Source organism: Ovis aries, chromosome 1 (genome assembly GCF_016772045.2).
Source record: "Ovis aries strain OAR_USU_Benz2616 breed Rambouillet chromosome 1, ARS-UI_Ramb_v3.0, whole genome shotgun sequence".
In the NCBI taxonomy this organism is placed as follows: Eukaryota; Metazoa; Chordata; class Mammalia; order Artiodactyla; family Bovidae; genus Ovis; species Ovis aries.
Genome location: NC_056054.1, coordinates 52,662,538 through 52,683,822, shown reverse-complemented (window position 1 = coordinate 52,683,822; position 21,285 = coordinate 52,662,538). Strand labels below are relative to the sequence as shown.

At 37.8% G+C, this 21,285-nt stretch overlaps 1 protein-coding gene across 4 annotated transcripts in view; it reads right to left on the bottom strand.

Annotated features, from left to right (window-relative positions):
- Nucleotides 1–21,285, bottom strand: part of ST6GALNAC3 (ST6 N-acetylgalactosaminide alpha-2,6-sialyltransferase 3) — a 635,179-nt gene that overhangs the window by 311,211 nt on the left and 302,683 nt on the right. The window contains exon 2 of one of the 4 annotated variants that reach the window (XM_042249883.2): nt 11,643–11,716. The exons of the other annotated variants lie outside the window; for them this stretch is intronic. The gene's annotated coding sequence lies outside the window, so the exon portion shown is untranslated. The remainder of the gene's footprint in view (nt 1–11,642; nt 11,717–21,285) is intronic. 4 annotated transcript variants of the gene reach the window in all.

Here is a 21,285-nt window from a genome sequence, read left to right as displayed (position 1 = left end):
AGAATCAGTCAGTCCTCTGGAGGGAAAGCTACACAGGGCTGAGGGAGCTCGTGAAGGCCACAGCCTGGATTTGGGGCACTGGTGAGGGCTTCTTCATTGAAGGAATGACTTCTATGCCAAAGAGTTGAAGGATAACCACAATCCAGCTGGGCAAAGAGAGGGAGGAGCAGCATTCTAAGCCTTGGCAATCGCATGGGCCAGGGTCCAGATGCCATGCATTACAGAACCATTAAGTGTGGCCCACCGAACACTGACTGCTCTTGTAAATCAACTTTTATTGGAACAGTCGTTTACATACTGTCTATATCTGGTTTCATGCTACAAATGGTAGAGTTGAGTAGTTGTGACAGAGACTGTATAGTCTACAAAGACTAATATTTACTATGTCACATTTATGGAAAAAAAAATTCTGGAGCATAACAGGGCAAGTGGCAAAGTGGTGAGCTCTCTCTCCCAGTGAATTTCCTTCAGCATTTTTCTGATGCCGGATTGGACAGTAGTATAAAGCAAAATGGAATATGTCGACAGGTTCACTTTCCTGTGCAGGCTACAAGTCAAACTTGAAGCAATGCTCTTGTGGCACTCTGAAAGAAAGAGGTGCTTTTTGGTATGTTTTTACATTTGCGCTTTGTGTAGATTTTTCATAGGACATACTTTTCTCCAAGTTACTGGCAGGCACTAACTCATTACATGCTGCTGAGACCAAAAACTGTGTTTCTAAACTATAGCCTCAAATTGCCAGCAACATGCAGAATAAACATACTATCTGACAAACTATGTGACATGTCCTCTTAAGATGAAATGCTGGAGGCAGGTGGCATACCCAGTGTGGTCACATCGTCAGTTCTTTTCTAAAATCACAGTTGACAGTCATCCAGTTCAGAGAGCTATCAATAATATATGAGCAGAAAACCTTTCCTTTAGAATTTTAGGAAGACAGCAAAAGCTTCAGTGAACTCTAGCACACTCAATATTTAGTGTCTGCTTCTGCCTGGAACCATCTCCCTTACTCTCCTGCAACCCTACCATCTTTTGCTCTTAAGTTACATTTATTTTCATTGCCTAGAAGGATTCAGATAAACATCCCCACTTCCTGTTCCCATCATGCACTGTGCTCACACACAGTAACAGTTCTTTCTTGCCACCACCCCATTCCTGTAAGATCCCTGAGGGCAATGCTGTATCTTTCTCACCACTGTAAGTCCGTGCCTGAAACATTGGTGGGTGCTCAATATGTATTTATTTAATGTATAAATGAAAAAGGAAAGACCAATATTGATTGAATTAATGCTCTGAAATGAGTTTTACATATAGTTCACTCTTTAGGTAACAAGTATAATTGCATGAATAATGAGCCATATGGTTCCGATATCAACCACCATTTCCCTCACACTGAGGAATTACCCAGGTGTTGCTCAGAGAATATTCTGCTTTCTGGTGTCATTTATAACTTGTTCTACTTTATTTTGTCTAGATTTTGCAGTCCCACTGATTCTCTGCCCCAGGGTCCAACACTGCCATTTTCTAATACTCATCTGCTAGAACAGATATTTCTTTACGTCAGAATTTTTAATATCTACTCTGAAGACTTCTAAATCTCTTTTGTATAACAAAGATTTAATGAGCTGCTTTTCTATAGAGTTTTGTTTATTCCCATTGTTCCTGCAAAGTGCTAGCTTCCAAATCTCATGCCTAGCAATGGTACTATTTATCTCCTATAGTTTTCTGTTTTCAGCACTTGAGCCTTCTGCCAGACCAGGGAGATGAGAATTAGTTATTACCCAGAATAAAAAGTGATTTTCTGACTGATTTGAAGTTATGATATCAGGGGGACCTTGATATTTGCTGGATGAGAAGTTCCTGTTTAATCATTTTATATCCAGGATCACACAGAAGAAATCAAACCAAGAGGGAAAGCCCTAGAGCTTCTCAATGAAGTAAGATATTCAAAGTGGGAGAAAGATCATGGTACAAGGCAGTCATTTTGAAACCGGTGTCCTTATATTCATTTTTATTATTTACTTCTTTTGGGAAGTAGATAATGTGTGGAGGGAAAAAAACCTCACAGGTGATGTTTCAACAAACTCAGGAATCAAGTAAAATTGACTGTGCACGTTGTTTGCACTTAATATCTACTTTCAAATGTCTTAAGCAGTAGATACTTCATTTTAGAAGCTAAATTAAAAGTCAAGGAAAAGAATTTGGAGGGGCTAATCAGGTTAGATTTTTGAAAGAAGATCCATGGACTTGAATTCACAGATTTCTTTCCAGCTTCGAAAGCAAAAAAAAAAAAAAAAAAAAAAGTGCACTGAAAAAAATTAAGCTGGGTTAAAAACTGAATATTTCATGCACAGATTGATTTCTAAAGAAGACAATGCATTTTGAATGCCTTGAAAGGAATTTTATACAGAGTGAAGTAAGCCAGAAAGAAAAACACCAATACAGTATACTAACACATATATATGGAATTTAGGAAGATGGCAATGACGACCCTGTATGCAAGACAGGGAAAGAGACACAGATGTGTATAACGGACTTTTGGACTCAGAGGGAGAGGGAGAGGGTGCGATGATTTGGGAGAATGACATTCTAACATGTATACTATCATGTGAATTGAATCGCCAGTCTATGTCTGACGCAGGATGCAGCATGCTTGGGGCTGGTGCATGGGGATGACCCAGAGAGATGTTTTGGGGAGGGAGGTGGGAGGGGGGTTCATGTTTGGGAATGCATGTAAGAATTAAAGATTTTAAAATTAAGAAAAAAAAAAGAATCAGCATAGAGAAAAAGAAATTCAAGATGTTAAATCTGAAAATAAAGAAACCATCAAATGTGAACCGAGACACAGGAGGGACTCAGTCTGAAGTAGTAAGTAGTAAGTAGTAAGTCAATAACTTTTTCTGATGCTGGCAATTTTTCAATTTCACACCTAATGCATGTTTTACTGGGAGCTGTGGATAATATAATGATTTGAAGGAAAGAGTAAAGAAGAGAGAAAAAAGCAAACAAAAGTGGAAAATTATATTTATAGATATATATATATTCTTGCAGTTGACACAAGAAAAATGAATTAAAATAATGAACATAATCTTCAGAAAATAGAGACAGTGCATATGATCTGTTACTTTATCAATTTTAAGAACATACAAAATGGAAAGATTATGTTTGTCATTATTTTGAAAGAATTCTATGGCTTACTTTTACATATATCCTCAAAGTTCTTGTGAATTCTTTGAAAACATCTTAACTATGTGGATGACACATTGGTTTTCACTACAAATCTCAGAGCTTCAGACGCTACACTCTGAAATTATTTAAAATATCACATAAAAATCTACTCAGTACCCTTTTAAAACAAAAACAATAGCTTTGTCTTCAGTAACGGTGGAAAAGAATTTAATTTTTAAAGAGTTTTTAAAAGGGACAGATTTTTCTTAATAACTCTGTCCAGTCTCCTTGATCCTTCACAAGGTCATGAGTCATTCATTTCCAGAGTCTATTCACTTATCTGTCAAAACATCCAATATCTCTTTCTAGAATTTTAAATGTTCCTTGCACTGAGTTTTACAATGTTTTCCTGATTAAAGAAATATTTGGTACCACTATTGTCAAAGAGTAACAATCTAGAATAAGCAGACTTGAATGACAAAGACTTCTGATAATTTTTTAAGTGTATTAAATAAAATATTCTTAATTTTTACAAAGGGAAAATTGAACACAAATCTTATCTAAGTACTTTACATTTTAAAATACACTTAGTTTTAAAATATCACAATAGCCAAGAGGTAGATGTAACGTCCATCAACAGATAAATGGATAAACAAAATGTGGTATATGCATTAGCTGGAATATTACTCAGCTTTAAAAAAGGAGGAAATTCTGTCACACTCTACACCGTGGATGGACATGGAAAACATTATATTAAGCCAGTCACAAAAACCAAATATTGCATGATTCTACTTACAGAGCTATCTAAAGTAGCTCAATTCATAGAATAAAGCAGAGTGGTGGCTATCACGAGATGGGGGCAGGAACAGGAGAAAGGGAGTTGTTTGATTGGTATATAGTTCCAGTTTTACAAGATGAAAAAGTTCTGGAGAACTATTCAAAAATTAATGTGAAGGTATTTAATGCTACTGAAACCATACACTTAAAAATGATTAAAGTGGTAAATTTTATGTTACATATTTTTTTACCATAAAAGGCTATGGTTTTTCCAGTAGTCATGTATGGATGTGAGAGTTGGACTATAAAGAAAGGTGAGCCCTGAAGAACTGATGCTTTTGAACTGTGGTGTTGGAGAAGACTCTTGAGAGTCCCTAGGACTGCAAGGAGATCCAACCAGTCCATCCTAAAGGACATCAATCCTGGGTATTCAGATCTTCGCTCTGTTACTGGCTAGTTGTGTGACTTTGGGGTATGTAACTTATTTGGCCTCTCCCTTTTTATCTATAAAACTGATAAAAATGGTATCTGCCCCATGGGATTATTAAGGTTATATAAGTTGCTGATTATGAAGTGCTTACAGAAGTCCCTGGTCCTTAGTGAATATTATAAAGTGTTTGTTAAATAAATAAAATAAGGAAATCTTAAAAACAAACAAACCCCTAAGGTATGTTTCTGACTTATTTACAATTAATTCATCACTCATTTGCAGAGAAATCAGAAGCCTCTGAAACCCTTGCCATCAGTCCTTTAATTAGCCTATAGTTCTTTCTCCTAACACACAAAATCTCCTATTTTGACAGGATTTGATGAACATGAATACATGAAAGGAAAAGTTTAAATTTTCCTTGAAATTGAGACGCCGACACGGAAGGCCAGTGAATTTCTAAGCTTGAAATGTACACTTGATGATCACTATTAACAATTAAGATATACCGTCAGGCAAATTCCCCAACCTACTTATTATGTATGAACACAAGCAATTATGCTTTTGCACAATACACATACCACAGACTGCAGAGCACAGAATCAAATTAATGCATAATACATTCTACATAGATAATTGATAACAGGAATATTGATTAGCCACCAGAAATATTTCATCTCAACACTTTGCATTTTCATTATTAAGTAAGGAAATAGACAAGTATATTTATTATTAAGCTATTGAAAGAACTAGCTGGGATAGAGAATATTTGAAATTAGGGCTCAAACATGTTCCTTCTCCACAGAGCAGCAGTTTTTAAGCAATACTGCTTAGTGCTTGGTACAGTTATTGGCAAAATAAACCATAGTCCTTGCTTTTAGAGTTTTTATAACAAAGTGAGGAATTTAGCTAGGCCTCTATGTAATTAAAATGTAACGAGAACAATATAAAAACAATAAACAAAGGACTATAGGAGTTCAGAAGAGAGAAAAATAGACTGAAGTCATAGACATTGTCACTTAGACTTTGATCAAAGATATTAGAGATAAAAATCTATCTCCCAAGAGCATTCATTCCATTTTGGGAAGTTCTGTTTGATTAAAAATTTTTTCTTAGGTAAAATGATGTATATCTTCCTTCAGTATACAATTATTTGGAAGGATGGATTATTTATCTATATGTAACCCTTATTAATTATTAGTAATTAATTTATCTAATCAAATATCATCAAAGTGGATGTGGAAAATCCAGGTGGAACTCACCTGGCATTGAGTATTAGAATCTGGAAGACTGGAAAGAGGTCTTAACTAAAGGTATACATTTGGGAGTCATCAACTAATAAATAGAACTTAAAATCCTTTATCATTTCTCAAGGTTTTCTTCTCCTCTCTCAACAAACCAAGACCAATCACTCATGTGTCCTAGTTGACTTTACTTTAAAAATGAACTCTCTAATCTTTCCCCAAATCAGCATCACCTTTTATTTTACTTCTCTCCCTGTAATCTAGTTTTGCAAACTTCCAAACCATTCTCCATACTGCATCTGGGTTTATACTCACTCCATCAGATTGTTAGTCATATTGGCACAAAGTTCTACAAACTGAGTGGCAAGACAACAGAAATTTATTGTCTTTTAGAGTTGTGCAGTTAGAAGTCTGAGTTCAAGGCTCTGATTTCAAGATACAATCAAGCCACACCCTTTTTTAAAGTCACCAGGCAAGAGTCTTTTCCAGGCTTCTCTCCTAGCTTCTACTTTCTTAGCTTGTGGCATTCTCTTTGTGTGCATATCTAGTCATTCACATGACATTTTAAAAAATAAAGACACTAGTCATATCGGAATAGTGCCCATCCTACTCCAATCTGACTTTTAACTAATTACATCTGCAGTGACCTTATTTTCAAATAAAGTCTCATTCTGAAGTTCTGGGGCTAGGACTTCAATATATGAATGGCAGGGGTGGGATGGAGAGGACACAATTCAACTCAATACACTTACAAAATATAAATATGATACTGTCACTTTCTCTTCAAATAATCGAATGTCTCCTCACTACTTCTAGGATAAAATCCCCGTTTTACTAAATTCTTCATAATCCAGCCCCTAGAATTCTCTTGTTTTACTTCTTGTAACTCTCTTTCTCCCTGTGTATTTTTTCTCCCAGATACCATCAACGATAAATATAAAATTACAATAGCAATATGTGCTTTCTAATAGTAGATTTGAACTAATCAGATAGGTGAGAAAAGGCTTCCTCGAGGATGTTATGATTGATCTGAGAAGTGAAGTACCTGAAAGGTAGGTAGTTGAAGAAGGAAGAGAAAAGCATCCTGGATAGAGGCAGCAGCTCGTCTTCCATGCTTAAAGGAGGGACTCAAGGAGGTGAGGGGAACATGACATGAGATGAGGCTGGAGTGGAGGGAAGAATAAAACAGAGTCCCGCAGGCCAGACCCACAGGATTGTGGGGAAGCATAGCTAAACACTGAGAGTCTCACTCAGGGAAATGAATCAATAAAATCTACATTTTAAAAAATCACCCTGGTCAAAAGAGAAAAACAAACATTGTATAATATCAGATATATGTGGAGTCTAGAAAAATGATACAGATGAACTTATTTGCAAAGCAGAAATAGAGACACAAACATAGCGAACAAATGTATGGATACCAGGGGGGAAGGGAAGTTGGGATGAATTGGGAAATTGGGATTGACATATATACACTTGTTCTTTAGTCACTAAGTCTGACTCTTTTGAAACCCCATGGATTGCAGCCCATCAGGCTCCTCTGTCCATGGGATTTTCCAGGCAAGAATACTGGAATGGGTTGACATTTCCTTCTCCAAGGGATCTTCCCGAAGCAGGGATGGAACCTGGCTTTCCCGCTTGGCAGGTGGATTCTTTACCACTGAGCTCCCATTACTATGTATAAAATAGATTCCTGTTACAAACCTACGGTACAGCACAGGGAACTCTAGTCAGTGCTCTGCAGTAACCTAAATGGGAAAGAAATACAAAACAGACAGGATATATGTACACATATAGCTAATTCACTTACTGTAGAGCAAAAATAGAATATTGTAAAGCAATTATACTCCAATAAAAATTAATTTAAAAATTACAAATCACCCTCATTACTGTAAATAACTGTGAAGAACAAAGGGTGAGAGGCAAATGCGCATCAGAAAAGCCCAGTTTGAGGCTATGTGTGTGGTCCAGGCAAGAGATGATGGTGTTCTCTTGCTTAGAAATGATTAGTCTCTAAGTGAGTTCTAGATGTGTCAGGAGGCAAATCTGAGCTTGGAAGTGGATTGTTTATAAGGAGTCAAGAGAAGGGAATGTCAGAGATGACTTTTAGAATTCTGGCTTGGGTACATGGAAAGCCAACAGTGCCATTCATTAAAATTGGAAAGAGCAGAAAAGGCTCATGAATTCTGCTCGCACATGTTGGGTCTAAGAATCCCATGAAGGGAATTTTCAGTTGGCAGATGGAGGTTCAGAGCCTTGCCCACAATGGAAAAATAAGAGATCTCCACCATATATATTGCAATTGCATAAGCAAGTCAAAAATGAGGAGAATAAAGTACCTAAGATACAAAGCTTGAAAGTGAAATTTAGTTGCACAGCTGTGTCCGATTCTTTGCAATCCCCTGGACTATAGCCTGCCAGGCTCCTCTGTCCATGGAATTCTCCAGGCAAGAGTACGGGAGTGGATTGCCATTTCCTTCTGCAGGGGTTCTTCCTGACCCAGGGGTGGAATCTTGGCCTCCTAAATTGCAGGCAGATTCTTAACCAACTGAGCTACTAGTTTAAGCTTAAACTGCAACATTTAAACACCAGCTAAGAGAAGAAAAGCCAGCAAGAAAGAGGAAAAGGATCAGTTAATATCTTGGATATGGAAGGAAGAAAATGTTTCAAAAACTAGGAGTGGTAAACACCTAAAAATATTGCCAGAATTTTAGCTAAGAAAAAGAAGGAAGAAAAGAAAGAAAAAGAAAAGGGAAGGTGGAGGAGAAGAAGAAGGAAGGAAAGAATTTAAAAACTTATCTGTCATTACCCTTCTCTTCTCAAACCTAAACATCTCCTGTCTTTCATCTATCAAGCATATCACAACATTCTTCCAGTTCCAGTGTCTTCATAAGAAGGCACTCTGTTATGGCAATATTTTGCTTGAATATGCCCAAGAGCACTGTTTTTAATCATTCCCTCATCCCTGCTGCACACTTGCTGGGGGTGAGGGATGATACAAGATCAGTCAGGGCAGACACTTACTCTCAAAGAGGTTTCAGTTCAACAGAAGTGTTAAGGCACACTGATGTATAAGTAAACTCAATGCAAAGTGCCCGCAAAGAATTTGTTATTACCATTCAGAAGAGGTGGTCATTGTTTTCATTTTTATAGGAAAAAAAAATTCAGCAGAGTCCAGTAGGGTGAATAAACTGAAGAGATGGTTAAAAAAAAATAAAAGGCCTTCCAGCCAGGGTAAAAAAAAGAAGACAGCAAGGAAGGAAATCAGAAGATTGGCATTAAGGAGTGTGAACAGAAGCACTAGGGGAAAAAGTTGGAAAACTAGTTGATGGAGGACTATGCATATTAGGCTAAGCATTTTAAAGTGTTTCCTATTGGCAGTCTGAGTTCACCAAATGTTATTCTTGATTTCCATCTGTGTCTATAACCTTTTGCTGTATTCTTTTTTCCATGACATCCCTTTAAGTTTTAATTAAATGTCATTATCATCTCCATTACCTGCTTTATATCTAATACCTTCTTTGTCCACCCCAGCTCTCCTTATGTCCCTTCATTGGTTTACAGTTCTTCATAGCACTTAACAACCTCCAACATATTACATTTTACATACTTATGTGATATTTTTGGTCTCTCTCCCCGGTCCCCACTAGAATGTAAGCTTCATGAGGTAAAAAAAAAGTTTTTTACTCTATCGTTCATTGCCATTTCTCCAGAGCTTAGAAAAGAGTTTGGCACCCATAGGCATGCTGTGTTACTGAATGGGTGAACTCAACAAATATCCAGGAGGTAGAAAATCTAAGGGATTTGATAATTCAATAAACATTGGGAAAAGGTGAGAGAAAGAAGTCAAAGGTAATTCAAGTTTTCAGAGTGAGTAAGTAGAAAAAGTAGGGTCTCCTGGCAAAAATGGAACCAGTAATACTAGCAAAGAAGCTGGGTTGGAGACTGATATTCTAGAAACTGATTAACAGTATTATTGTTTCCTATAAAATATCACCTTGCATCATAATATATTATTTTGAAAAAGCAGAGAAACATGGTAAACCCTTGCATTCCAAATAACCTTCTTTAAGCCAACAGTATACATTTACAGTACCATATGGGAAACCAAGACAGAAGAGCAGAAAAGAGAAATTCTGACTTTGATAGATTAAACCCTTGTCTTGATAAATGGTTCATGCAGATCAGGAAGGGGAGTCCTGCATGCCAACACAAAGAGCCAAAAATAATTTTGCAGTTTAAAAGAGTGAATGAATGATACGACAACTCTGAGCCTGGAAAAGCCTCAGCTGTGATCATGAAATATGTATCAAAAGCACTGGCTCTCCGGGTGATACGTAAAATTTCCTCTCGGCTTGTGATGGAAGCTATTTTTTCTGATACAGAATGGGCCAAATTCAGATTACAGATTCTACATTTTATAATTCTTCTAGCATAAATTGCTGCAAACCAAGCGGAATCCAGAATACACTTTTTCTTCGTTGGTGGAGAAAGTGGCAGTCTATAAAAGGAAACGAGCCAGCAGATTTATCCTCTTTATCACAAAGTGAAATCACAATGCATAGCTCAAAGTGAAAGAGAAAAAGATCATATATCAGAAAAAAGGACTGAAAGGAAATACACTCAAATGGAAAATTTCTTTGCTGGGAATATGCATATTTTCTATTTTATTTCTTTAAAATAAATACATACTACTCTGCAATTTGAAAAAAAAAATAAAAACAGGCTGATTTAAAAGACAGATCACTGGCTTGAAACTATTTGACAATAAGCTCATGGGTCATTTTAAAGTTCTGTCAGCTTGCCATCTCCACCAAAAGAATAAATTAATTGGGGAGGGAAGAGGATTTTTTAGTATCAATTCAAGTCATTTTGAATTTAAACAAAAAAGAATCCACTTGATTGTTTTGAGATGACTAAACCACAGGCAATTCTAATCACCCTGCTGAGATGCTAAATATATTAAATTATACTGAATTCATAGATACCTCTTAAACGCTGTTTTAGTCCATGAAATCAGTCTCTGCATCCAAAGATTATTTCAAACAATTTATATTGTTTAACCTCACAATTTCCCTTCTTAGTTCAATAAAAAGTCTACAAAAATGTTTTGTTTTGCTTTGCTTTGTTTTAAAGGACCATAATGAAAAAAGAAACACAAACCATAAATAACTAACCAGATAGCTAGATATAGATAAACATAGAACTCAGTACTGGTTACATTCCCCAAACCAACATTCATAGAACTTCTGAAGCAATACTGGCAAAGCATAACTAATCATTTGGAAGGAAATAAAAAGGAGACCTCTCCTCTATATACCCAGCCACATAGGTACACATTTCACATAAATAAAAACTGATTTGATTTTCAAACTGACAGATCAATCATCCTTTTAATACAGCACAGCCTTGGCATTTAATAAATTAAATTTCATTATTTGGATCTATGAGAATTAAGCCAAAAGTTCATTATATAAAATATGAGATAAATATTGATACCTACTGAGGGGCTGGTGCTGTTCTAGCTATTGAGGGTGCATTTTACCTGGAGCAACAAGATCCCCTCTTCTATGGGGGTGATAAGATGGAAGTGAAAGACCAACAGGAAAAAAGGAGCCATGCCCCAAACTAAGATAAACTCCAGGACTACTCTACAGGATACATGGTGGCCCAGCGGGTAGGCAGGGCTGCCAAGATCAGGCAGCCTAGGACAGGATGTCAAGCTGATTTGTTCTCAGTGGGGCAGCCACTGGGTGTCTGTAGTCATGACAACAGTAGGAGCAGGACAGCCACCAGAAGGAGGCAGGACCCACAGTTTCAGGAGCACCTCTACACCCTCAAGGTGAGAGATGTCACCCTGGCCTTGGTATGGCGTGAAGAGAGCCTGGACACCAGGTGAACCTGGCAGAGCTGTACACGGGCAAGAAGGGCGTCTTGAGCCTGGGATTTCCCAAGATCCACTTGCTGGCGTTTGTGGAAAAGAATGGGGCTGGAAAGGCCAAGGGGGCCCATTTGAGGGTCAATACCTCTGTAACTGGAAAGCAGGGATGAGCCCACAAGATGGAAGGCAATGTTCAGCTCCTAGCTGACCCCATATGGCCTATGGAAAAAGGACAGATTGATCCATTACTCAATAATTCTCTGTTGCCACTCTTTGAGATAGATGACACAAGAGATTCTCCACAGCAATAGATGACAACATTGTGAAGACCATGAACCTGGAGCCCAGGAGTAAAGTCCTCACCTACAACCTGGCTCCCAAAACCTTCCTGCAGCTCTAAGGCTCTCATCCAGCTGCCCTCTTTCTAACCTTTTCTGTCCCACCGGCCCAGCCCTGGCAGGGGCCCCAATCCAAACCATATGGAGCCACCCAACTAAAACTATGGTCAAATTTCTGAAATAATCACTCTTGTTCAAAACACACACACACACACACACACACACACACACACACAAACTGGACAAGGCTACCCACTCCAGTATTCTGGCCTGAAGAATTCCTTAAAGAGTCGAACACGACTGAGCGACTTTCACTTTTCTGATACATTTTTGAAAGGAAATGGTGTTACTGCTAACTGTATTGGGACAGTAGGCAAACACCAAAATGTCCCAAGCAAACTAGTATGTGTGATCCAGAGATCATCATGAACTCTGAAATAGACTGTAAAGATAAAATTGGCAATACATGAGTTCTAAAATGGACAAATCAATAAATCTAAGAGCTGGCTTGTCAGAAAAATGAAAAAAATAAGCAAATATGGAAAAATCTAAGACAAGACAAAAAGAGAAAACAGAAACTAACACAAAATATAGAAATAACAGATTTAAATGTCATAGAAAGTATATACATTCTATACTAAGAAATTTGAAAGTCTAGATAAAAGGGGGGATGTATAAATTTTTGAAATGAACTCAAGAATGACTTAAAAACTGTATGGGAAATCATGAAAGAAATTAAAATGGTCATCGATGAAATATTTTCAAAAACAAATTTAAGCCATACATTTCTTTGGAAAAATATCTTTTGAAAACTTCAAAACACACATAATAATATGCTACATAATATATTTCCAAGCTGAAAAAAGAGACAGAAAGTTATCCAATTCATTTTATAAAGCTAGCATAAGCCTAATGCCAAAACTTGACAGTTAATACACAAAGAAGTAGTCTCTCATACGAAGATAGACATGCACATCCAAAGAAATTCTAGCAAATTAATCCACCATCACTGATTAATGGTCAAGCTGATTAATATGCATGATTCAGGACAAAAATCTGTCTTACTTCTCAGCATTAGGTTACACCCTAAACTTTTGTACTTAGTTTAACACTTTCCCTAGTCACAGGAGCAAGAAGTTAGAGAAGAATGTGATGCTGCAAATCCTTAGAACTATAAAAGTGAAAAATGTGTCAGAAAATTGAGATGTGGTGTTTAAAATAGTATGATCATATATCAGAATAATAATGCTTAGGAAAGCTCTAGTAACGCTATGTTTGCTTCACAACTGTCGGTCCCCATATTAGTGTAAGCACTAAAAGATTTTATGATACTAATATTTCATGCTTTAGATGAGATAAAACAATACACTTAATCCATTATCATAATTTTAATCCATGTCACAGAGTTGGTATAATAGAAAGCTTATCTGAGAAGCTGGAAAATGTGTTTATTTTCAACCTGTCTTGTTTTAAAAATCTAAGACATGGTTCACACATTTACCTATTTCATTGATGATACTTTTAGTAGACTATTAATTGCACTTGAGCTGAAGAATCTGACTCTAATGAATGCTTTTAAAATGTGTCACTCAAAGGACATTTTCATAGTTTTTCTCTTAGTCTTATTAATTCTCTTACATCTTAAAAAACTTAAGCTTAAAATCTCTCTTTTTTAATTTAGTACTTGGTAAATCTTGTGAAGGAGATATGAACATTTAATACATTCATCTTTTTAAACTTGTTCAAATTTCTGAACTTTGAAATAGACTGGTTTGTTTCTTTCAAGTTTTTATTTTGAAAAAGTTAATCAACATCAAAATTACATGAGTAAGAGAATGAACATGTTTATCTTCTGTACCTAGAATCACCAGTTGTTAACATCTTGCCACATTTACTTTATCTCTTTATCCATCTAGGAATCTTTCCATATGTCCCTATATACATATTCTTATTAAAGTATTTGAAAACACAGTGCATGCCTCTGGACCCTTCATCATATATACTGCAAGTATAATGATGGTTCCTTTCTATGGTTCATATTTAGCAAATGAGGAAATTTAATAGGTAAATAGTAATTTTTCTAATATACAGTCCATTTTCCTTTTGCCAATCATGCCTTATTATAAATCCTGTTTATTAGTTTACAACTTTTATAATCAAATTATATATAAAACCTGGAAACTTCAAGTATGATTACAGAACAGAACACTAGCAACCTTGCCAATGTAAAAAGGGAGAAAAGAGCAGGGGAGACAACATGCTCATCTTGGTGGAGAGACAAGACAGGCTGCCTAGTGGTGATGGAACAAAGATCAAAATCTAAGTTTATTATTTAAAATTAAAAAGAAAACAGGGCTGCATAAGTTGCTTGTATATTTTTGAGATTAGTTGTTTGTCAGTTGCTTCATTTGCTATTATTTTCTCCCATTCAGAAGGCTGTCTTTTCACCTTGCTTGCAAAGAACCTGCCTGCATTATAGGAGATGTGCAGGAGACGTGGGTTCAATCCCTGAGTCAGGAAGATCCCTTGGAGAAGGAAATGGCAACCCACTCCAGTATTCTTGTCTGGAAAATCCCATGAACAGAGGAGCCTTGTGGGCTCAGTCCATGGGATCATAAACAGTCAGACACGATTTAGCAACTAAACAAAAAGAACTAAAAGAGAACTAGCAGAAGAAATGAAATATGAACATAGCCATCAAACTTTGGAAAGGGAAGGAGAAGAAAGGTAGGGAGAGAGGATGAGTGAAATCCCACCTGTGCATAGAGGGAAATCAATAAATAATGCCTCAAGTTGAAAAGCCAAGCAAGGGCAAATAAAAAAATAAGGCAGGATGGTCCTATCTCAGAATACTAATTTAGTTGTTCCCTGTGCATTTCTCTCCCCATCTTTTCTCTTATTTGTTCCCCAAGTGTTACTTTCCTCATTCCATACTTACCCTCAGCCTATACCAAAGGGGAAAACAAAGATTCAAAGAGCCAGACTCAGATTTGCAGGGCTTTTCTTCTAGGAGAGGCTGAGTAGGGCTGGATGCAGAGAAAAGTATGAGAGAAGGTGAGGGGTGACACAGAGAAAGGAAGGGGAAGATACCCTGGAGGGACAGAAAAGGATCAGCTCCCACGAGGTCTGGAAAGCAGTGCAGAAAGGATTCAGATGAGCTGTCCTCAACTGTGGACTACTTCACACCAAGCCATCCACCTGGACAACAGGTCTCAGTTCAGTAGAGTTCAGTCGCTCAGTTGTGTCCGACTCTTTAGCACCCCAGGCTTCCCTGTCCATCACCATCTCCCGGACTTCACTCAAACTCACGTCCATCGAGTCGGTGATGCCATCCAGCCATCTCATCCTCTGTTGTCACCTTCTCCTTCTGCCTTCGACCCCTCCCAGCATCAAAGTCTTTTCCAATGAGTCAACTCTTCGCCTGAGATGGCCAAAGTATTGGAGTTTGAGCTTTAGCATCATTCCTTCCAAAGAGATCCCAGGGCTGATCTCCTTCAGAATGGACTGGTTGGATCTCCTTGCAGTCCAAGGGACTCTCAAGAGTCTTCTCCAACACCACAGTTCAAAAGCATCAATTCTTCGGCACTCAGCTTTCTTCACAATCCAACTCTCACATCCATACATGACCACTGGAAAAACCATAGCCTTGACTAGACGGTTTGTTGGCAAAGTAATGTCTCTGCTTTTTAATATGCTGTCTAGGTTGGTCATAACTTTCCTTCCAAGGAATAAGCGTCTTGTAATTTCATGGCTGCGATCACCCATCTGCAGTGATTTTGGAGCCCCCAAAAATAAAATCTGACATTGTTTCCACTGTTTCCCCATCTATTTCCCATGAAGTGATGGGACCAGATGCCATGATCTTCGTTTTCTGAATGTTGAGCTTTAAGCCAACTTTTTCGCTCTCCTCTTTCACTTTCATCAAGAGGCTTTTAGCTCCTCTTCACTTCCTGCCATAAGGGTGGTCTCATCTGCATATCTGAGGTGATTGATATTTCTCCCACCAATCTTGATTCCAGCTTGTGCTTCTTCCAGTGTTTCTCATGATGTACTTTGCATAGAAGTTAAATAAGCAGGGTGACAATATACAGCCTTGATGTACTCCTTTTCCTATTTGGAACCAGTCTGTTGTTCCATGTCCAGTTCTAACTGTTGCTTCCTGACCTGAGTATAGGTTTCTCAAGAGGCAGGTCAGGTGGTCTGGTATTTCCATCTCTTTCATAATTTTCTGCTGTTTCTTGTGATCCATAGAGTCCAAGGCTTTGGCATAGTCAATAAGGCAGAAATAGATGTTTTTCTGGAACTCTCTTGCTTTTTCGATGATCCAGCGGATGTTGGCAATTTGATCTCTGGTTCCTCTGCCTTTTCTAAAACCAGCTTGAATATCTGGAACTTCATGGTTCACATATTGCTGAAATCTGGCTTGGAGAATTTTGAGCATTACTTTATTAGCGTGTGAGATGAGTGCAAGGTCTAGTTCCACAATCATGAACCCTTGTAAGGCCCCCACCTGAAAAAGGGTAAGCGGGAAATTTGCATCTGACCCAGGTGAATCTAGATTGACCCAGCAGGGAATTTATCCATGGGAGCTCAGTGGAAAATGTATAACCACTGGTACCTGTATCATTTAATGCTCTATAGGCAACTATCTGCAAGGAGATCCAACCAGTCCATCCTAAAGGAGATCAGTCGTGGGTGTTCATTGGAAGAACTGATGCTGTAGCTGAAACTCCAATACTTTGGCCACCTCATGCAAAGAGCTGACTCATTGAAAAAGACCCTGATGCTGGGAGGGATTGGGGGCAGGAGGAGAAGGGGACGACAGAGGATGAGATGGCTGGATGGCATCATGGACTCAATGGACGTGAGTCTGAGTGAACTCTGGGAGATGGTGATGGACAGGGAGGCCTGGCGTGCTGCGATTCATGGGGTCGCAAAGAGTCGGACATGACTGAGCGACTGAACTGAACGGAGGCAACTATCCGAAGAACTTTTTTTTTTTTTTTTTTTAACTAAGACTCAAAAAAAAAAAAAAAAAAGAAGATTGGGAAAGAACTGAAGCAACACAGGGTATTTTTGCCTTTTTATTTCAGTTCTTGTGTACTATTACATTCTTTACATTTACGTTTATTACCTTTGTACAATTTTAAAAAGTTTTAAACTCTTGACTTTTACCACTGAATGCCTACTATAAGCTAGGCACTATGGTAGGTGCTTTAGATACATTATATTCCTTATTTAAAAAAAAATTAAGTATTGCATATATAAGGGTAAGGGCCCAATATTAATTTAACGCTCAGTACATGCACACAGATATGCAACATAAATAACAAATGTGAGAAAAACTTTAAAAATTCCAAAACTACAATCTTGTCTCAGCAACCACCTCATCTATGATCAACTTGCTTCAGTAGTATAAAAATTGGCATCATTTTTTTCAAAGTTCTTGTTATTTGGAAAAAAAAAGGAAAAATCTATCATTCATTGATAATTTCAATTTATGCCTCACTTTGTCTTGGAACTTCATGGTCTCCAATGGTTTAGAGGAGAGGAGGTTCTTTCTGGCACAGAAAACCTTAAATTAGAGTGAATAAATGGAGACTTGGCATTGCATTTCTGAAAGGTTGCCAACCTCTGCTCAGCTGCCTTTTCCACATCAACTCTCATGTGCAAAGAAAATAAGAATGCACAGGTTGCTGGAAAGAATACTTCCACATTCTGAAACATACAAAAATCACAGGTGGTCTCTCACACTAAATTAGAGTTTCAGGGTAAATCAATAGGGTCAAAAAGTGCACAAGACAATAGAACTACAGACTAGACAGTCAGTGCTAAATAATAAGTTGACTCTGTAACACAGTATATATAGAAAGTTAGAAAATAAATAACAGAAGCTACTTTTCAAGTGCATTCAGCATGGGTGATTTTGTTTTGAGGGGTCCTCTAAAAATAGAACATCCCTTACTATAAAAACTTTTCTCAGAGCTACTGGTTCATAGGCTTCTGGAAAACCAGGAGAAAGTTGTCTCATTACACAATTACTGCCACGTTTGCAGAGAGAGTATTAAAATTAAATGCTATCATTAGCATGTAAAGTTCCATTTTCTTTAAGTTTCTAAGATGAACATCAGGCACATTTCATAATAACTATTATATGTTAAACCACGTACCAGACACCATGCTGAAGAGTTTATAAACACTACTTAAAATGTACTTCTAAAAATGCTTTCTGAGATAAGACATACAAATAAAGCCTTACAGATAAGCAAATTGAACTTGTCCCAACTGTATTAGTATGGGTTTTCCAGAGAAACACAGCTAATAAGATGGATGAATGGATAGATGGATAAATAGATAAATAGACAGATATAGATAGATGATAGATTAAATGGATTAATGGATAGACTGATAGATACATCTAGAGATGTAGAGATAGATATACAAAAAGATTCTTTAAAATCAGGAATTGACTAACATGATTATGGAGAATGAGAAGTCCAAGATCTACAGTTAGCAAGCTAGAGACCCAGGAGAGCTGCTGGTATTGTTCCAGCTCCAGTCCAAGTCCAAAGGCAGGAGAGGATTAATAATCCAGCTTGAAGACAGGTGGAGAGAAAGAATTATTGGGTGAGGTTCACCACTATTGGAGAGGGTAATCTCCTTTACTCAGGCTACTGATTTAAATGTTAATCTCACCCCAAAATACCCTACAGGCACACCCAGAAACAACACTTAACCAATCAAGTTGGCCTAATCAAGTTGACACACAAGATTAACCATCACAATCACAAAAGCTAATAAATGCCAAAGCAAGAACTTGAATGCCAGCAATCTGGCACCAAAACCCTGGTTCCTAACCACTCTGATCTACCTTTCTCATACCTAGTAAACAAAGGTAGAGTAAACCCTGCTATAAGCAGTCAACTTTATCAGGGGGTAGCACCATGAGAACTAGACAGTTGTTAGGGTTCACCAGGATTTAAATCGCTCAGATACCACCAATTCCTTGCTAGGAGACCATATTATATTATAGTATCATTCCATCTCAATTCTATTCTATTCTATTGAATACATCACAAAGTTAAAAACATAATTAATCTCATACAAATACAGACTAGGCCTGTGTCAAAGATATGTTAAAACCATTAATGAAGGAACCAGAAAGCAATAAAGCTAATTCAAAAGAGAATATAAGAAACTGACAGGAAGGTAGGTAGGTAGGGGGACAGGCAGGTAGATGGATGGAGAGATAGACGGGAAAAAAGACTGCTGAAATGACATTTCTAAGATATATATCCAAAAGTGTTTATGGTCTAGAGAGCAAGAAAACCCAAACATTTGGGGTTAGCTTCTCTACAATTAGAAATAATTTGCTTTTCTATTGGATGGTAGTGATTTGCATCTCATACTTTTCTATTCATTAACTTCAACTTTATAGAATTTTGACTATAATTAATGGTAAAGAATAAGCCGAAGAAAGTTTTATTGTCCAAGAAAAGTCTACTATGAATTAAGAAGAAAGCTGACATAGTCCTGGTATTCACAGTCTAGAGTCAAAAGACAAACAATTGATATAAAATAATTTGTGCCAGGTGATAATAAGTAGTACAGAGAAAACTAAAGCAAGGTGAGGAAAATGGGTTGCAAGAGGATGTGATGGCAATGGGGAACTAACATTTTACAAGGAAGAAGGAAGCAAAGGAAGAAGAGTCCCAAAGGAATCAAGGGAGAAAGTTATAAGGACATTTGGGAAAATATTGTTTGGGGAAAAATAAGAACCTGTGCATAGTTCTTGAGGCAGGACAAGACCAAGAATTGCAAAGAGGCCAATGTGGATGGAATGAGGTGAGCAAGGGAGGGAATGAGAAGAAATACTGACATGGGGGTGAGAAGCTGATGCTACTGAGAGGTGGGGATGAGGAGTGGATACCATAAGTATATTGGGGTTTACTCTAAGATGGAACATGGTTGAAGAATATTGAGCATAGGAATGACAAGAATTTACCTTCAACTGAAAGAAACATGTAGAAGAGATAATGTATATAAAACTCTTAGCACTGTGATTAATGAACATTATTGTATTATTACTTTTAGCTATAGAAATAATATTCCAAGTTGGAGATACTACCCTGATAGGGTTATCATGGACCTCGCTGTCAGCATCTTCTCCGTGGGTATGAGATATGCTTATATGCACACAGCAGGCTTGTTTGCCCACTGCCTCTATTCTCCTTCACTCTTTGATTCATTCTCTGATCTCCCTTCTCCTCTCATCCCTCGCCTCTCTGCCTCTGCTCTCCAACCTTGTTTTCTCATTCTTCCATACTGCCTCATTCCCCTGCTTTTCTCTAAGGAAAAGGGGTGCAAAAAGGGATTAAAAAATTAGCAACAAGGAAGCGGGATAGGTAGAAGCTCAGAGGTGCAGTGTCTGTTCCTCACTGCCAGGGGAGAGGGAAGCAGAGCCCACAAGCAGGTTGATGGTGTCTGCTTGCTTTGCCCATGCTTACACAGAATAGGTAAAGAGGGCTGGCATGCTCCTGGGAGAGCAGTCATAAGCGTGGGGTTCAGCAGGAATCAGTTTCAGATTAACCAGCTGTTCCCTTGAAAACCAGAGCCAATGGTCCTGAGGGCCTAGGAGTACAGACACATGTGATGTGTGATAGAGAAGAAGGCTAGAGGAAAGCACTCAAAAATACTAGGGTAGCCAAACCAGAGAATGGAGAGATTTTCAATACTTTGATTCCTTCTTCTACCTCACAATGTTTACAGCTCTCACCCCCAGAAGAGAGATGGGGAACCATTGGAGAATGACGACTACTCAGGCCTTACAATATACCAGCATGGGACTCATTTTTACATATATTTTCTTCATTCAAATCTCACAGTAACCCTTAAGTATAGCATGTTTTTCCAGATCTGGCAGTTCTCAAAATTGTTGATCTTTCTTCCAAACCGTACACCTCTCTAGGGGCAAAAGAACTAGCTTAGTATAGCAGAAACGGTTTTCATCCGGCTATTCTTCTAGGAATCAGAGACAGTCATTGTGAATAAAGTGGACAGAATGCAGGTCCTTGTAGACTCACATTCTACTGGGGTATATAGGCAATAAATTAGATAAATGAGCAAATTAGAAAGCATGTCAGATATTAGTAATAGTTAAGGAGAAAAAATGCTGAAGAAAGGGAATAGTACTTCCAAATGACAAGGGGTAGGTGGGGAGGGGACAGATAAAGTCTCCTTAGAGGCATAAGAGGACAAGCTTTTCTTAGATCAGGTGACTCTGTCAATCAAAATCTCCTTTTGACAGACTTTCCTGTCTTTCAAAGTAGTTAGAGAAAAATTGTTTCCATCCCTAGTCTGTTACTATATACCTTGTTCTTCCTCATCATTCAGGTCTCAGATAGGCCAGTCCTGGCTACACAAAGCTAGTTGCCTCATCATTTACCAGGC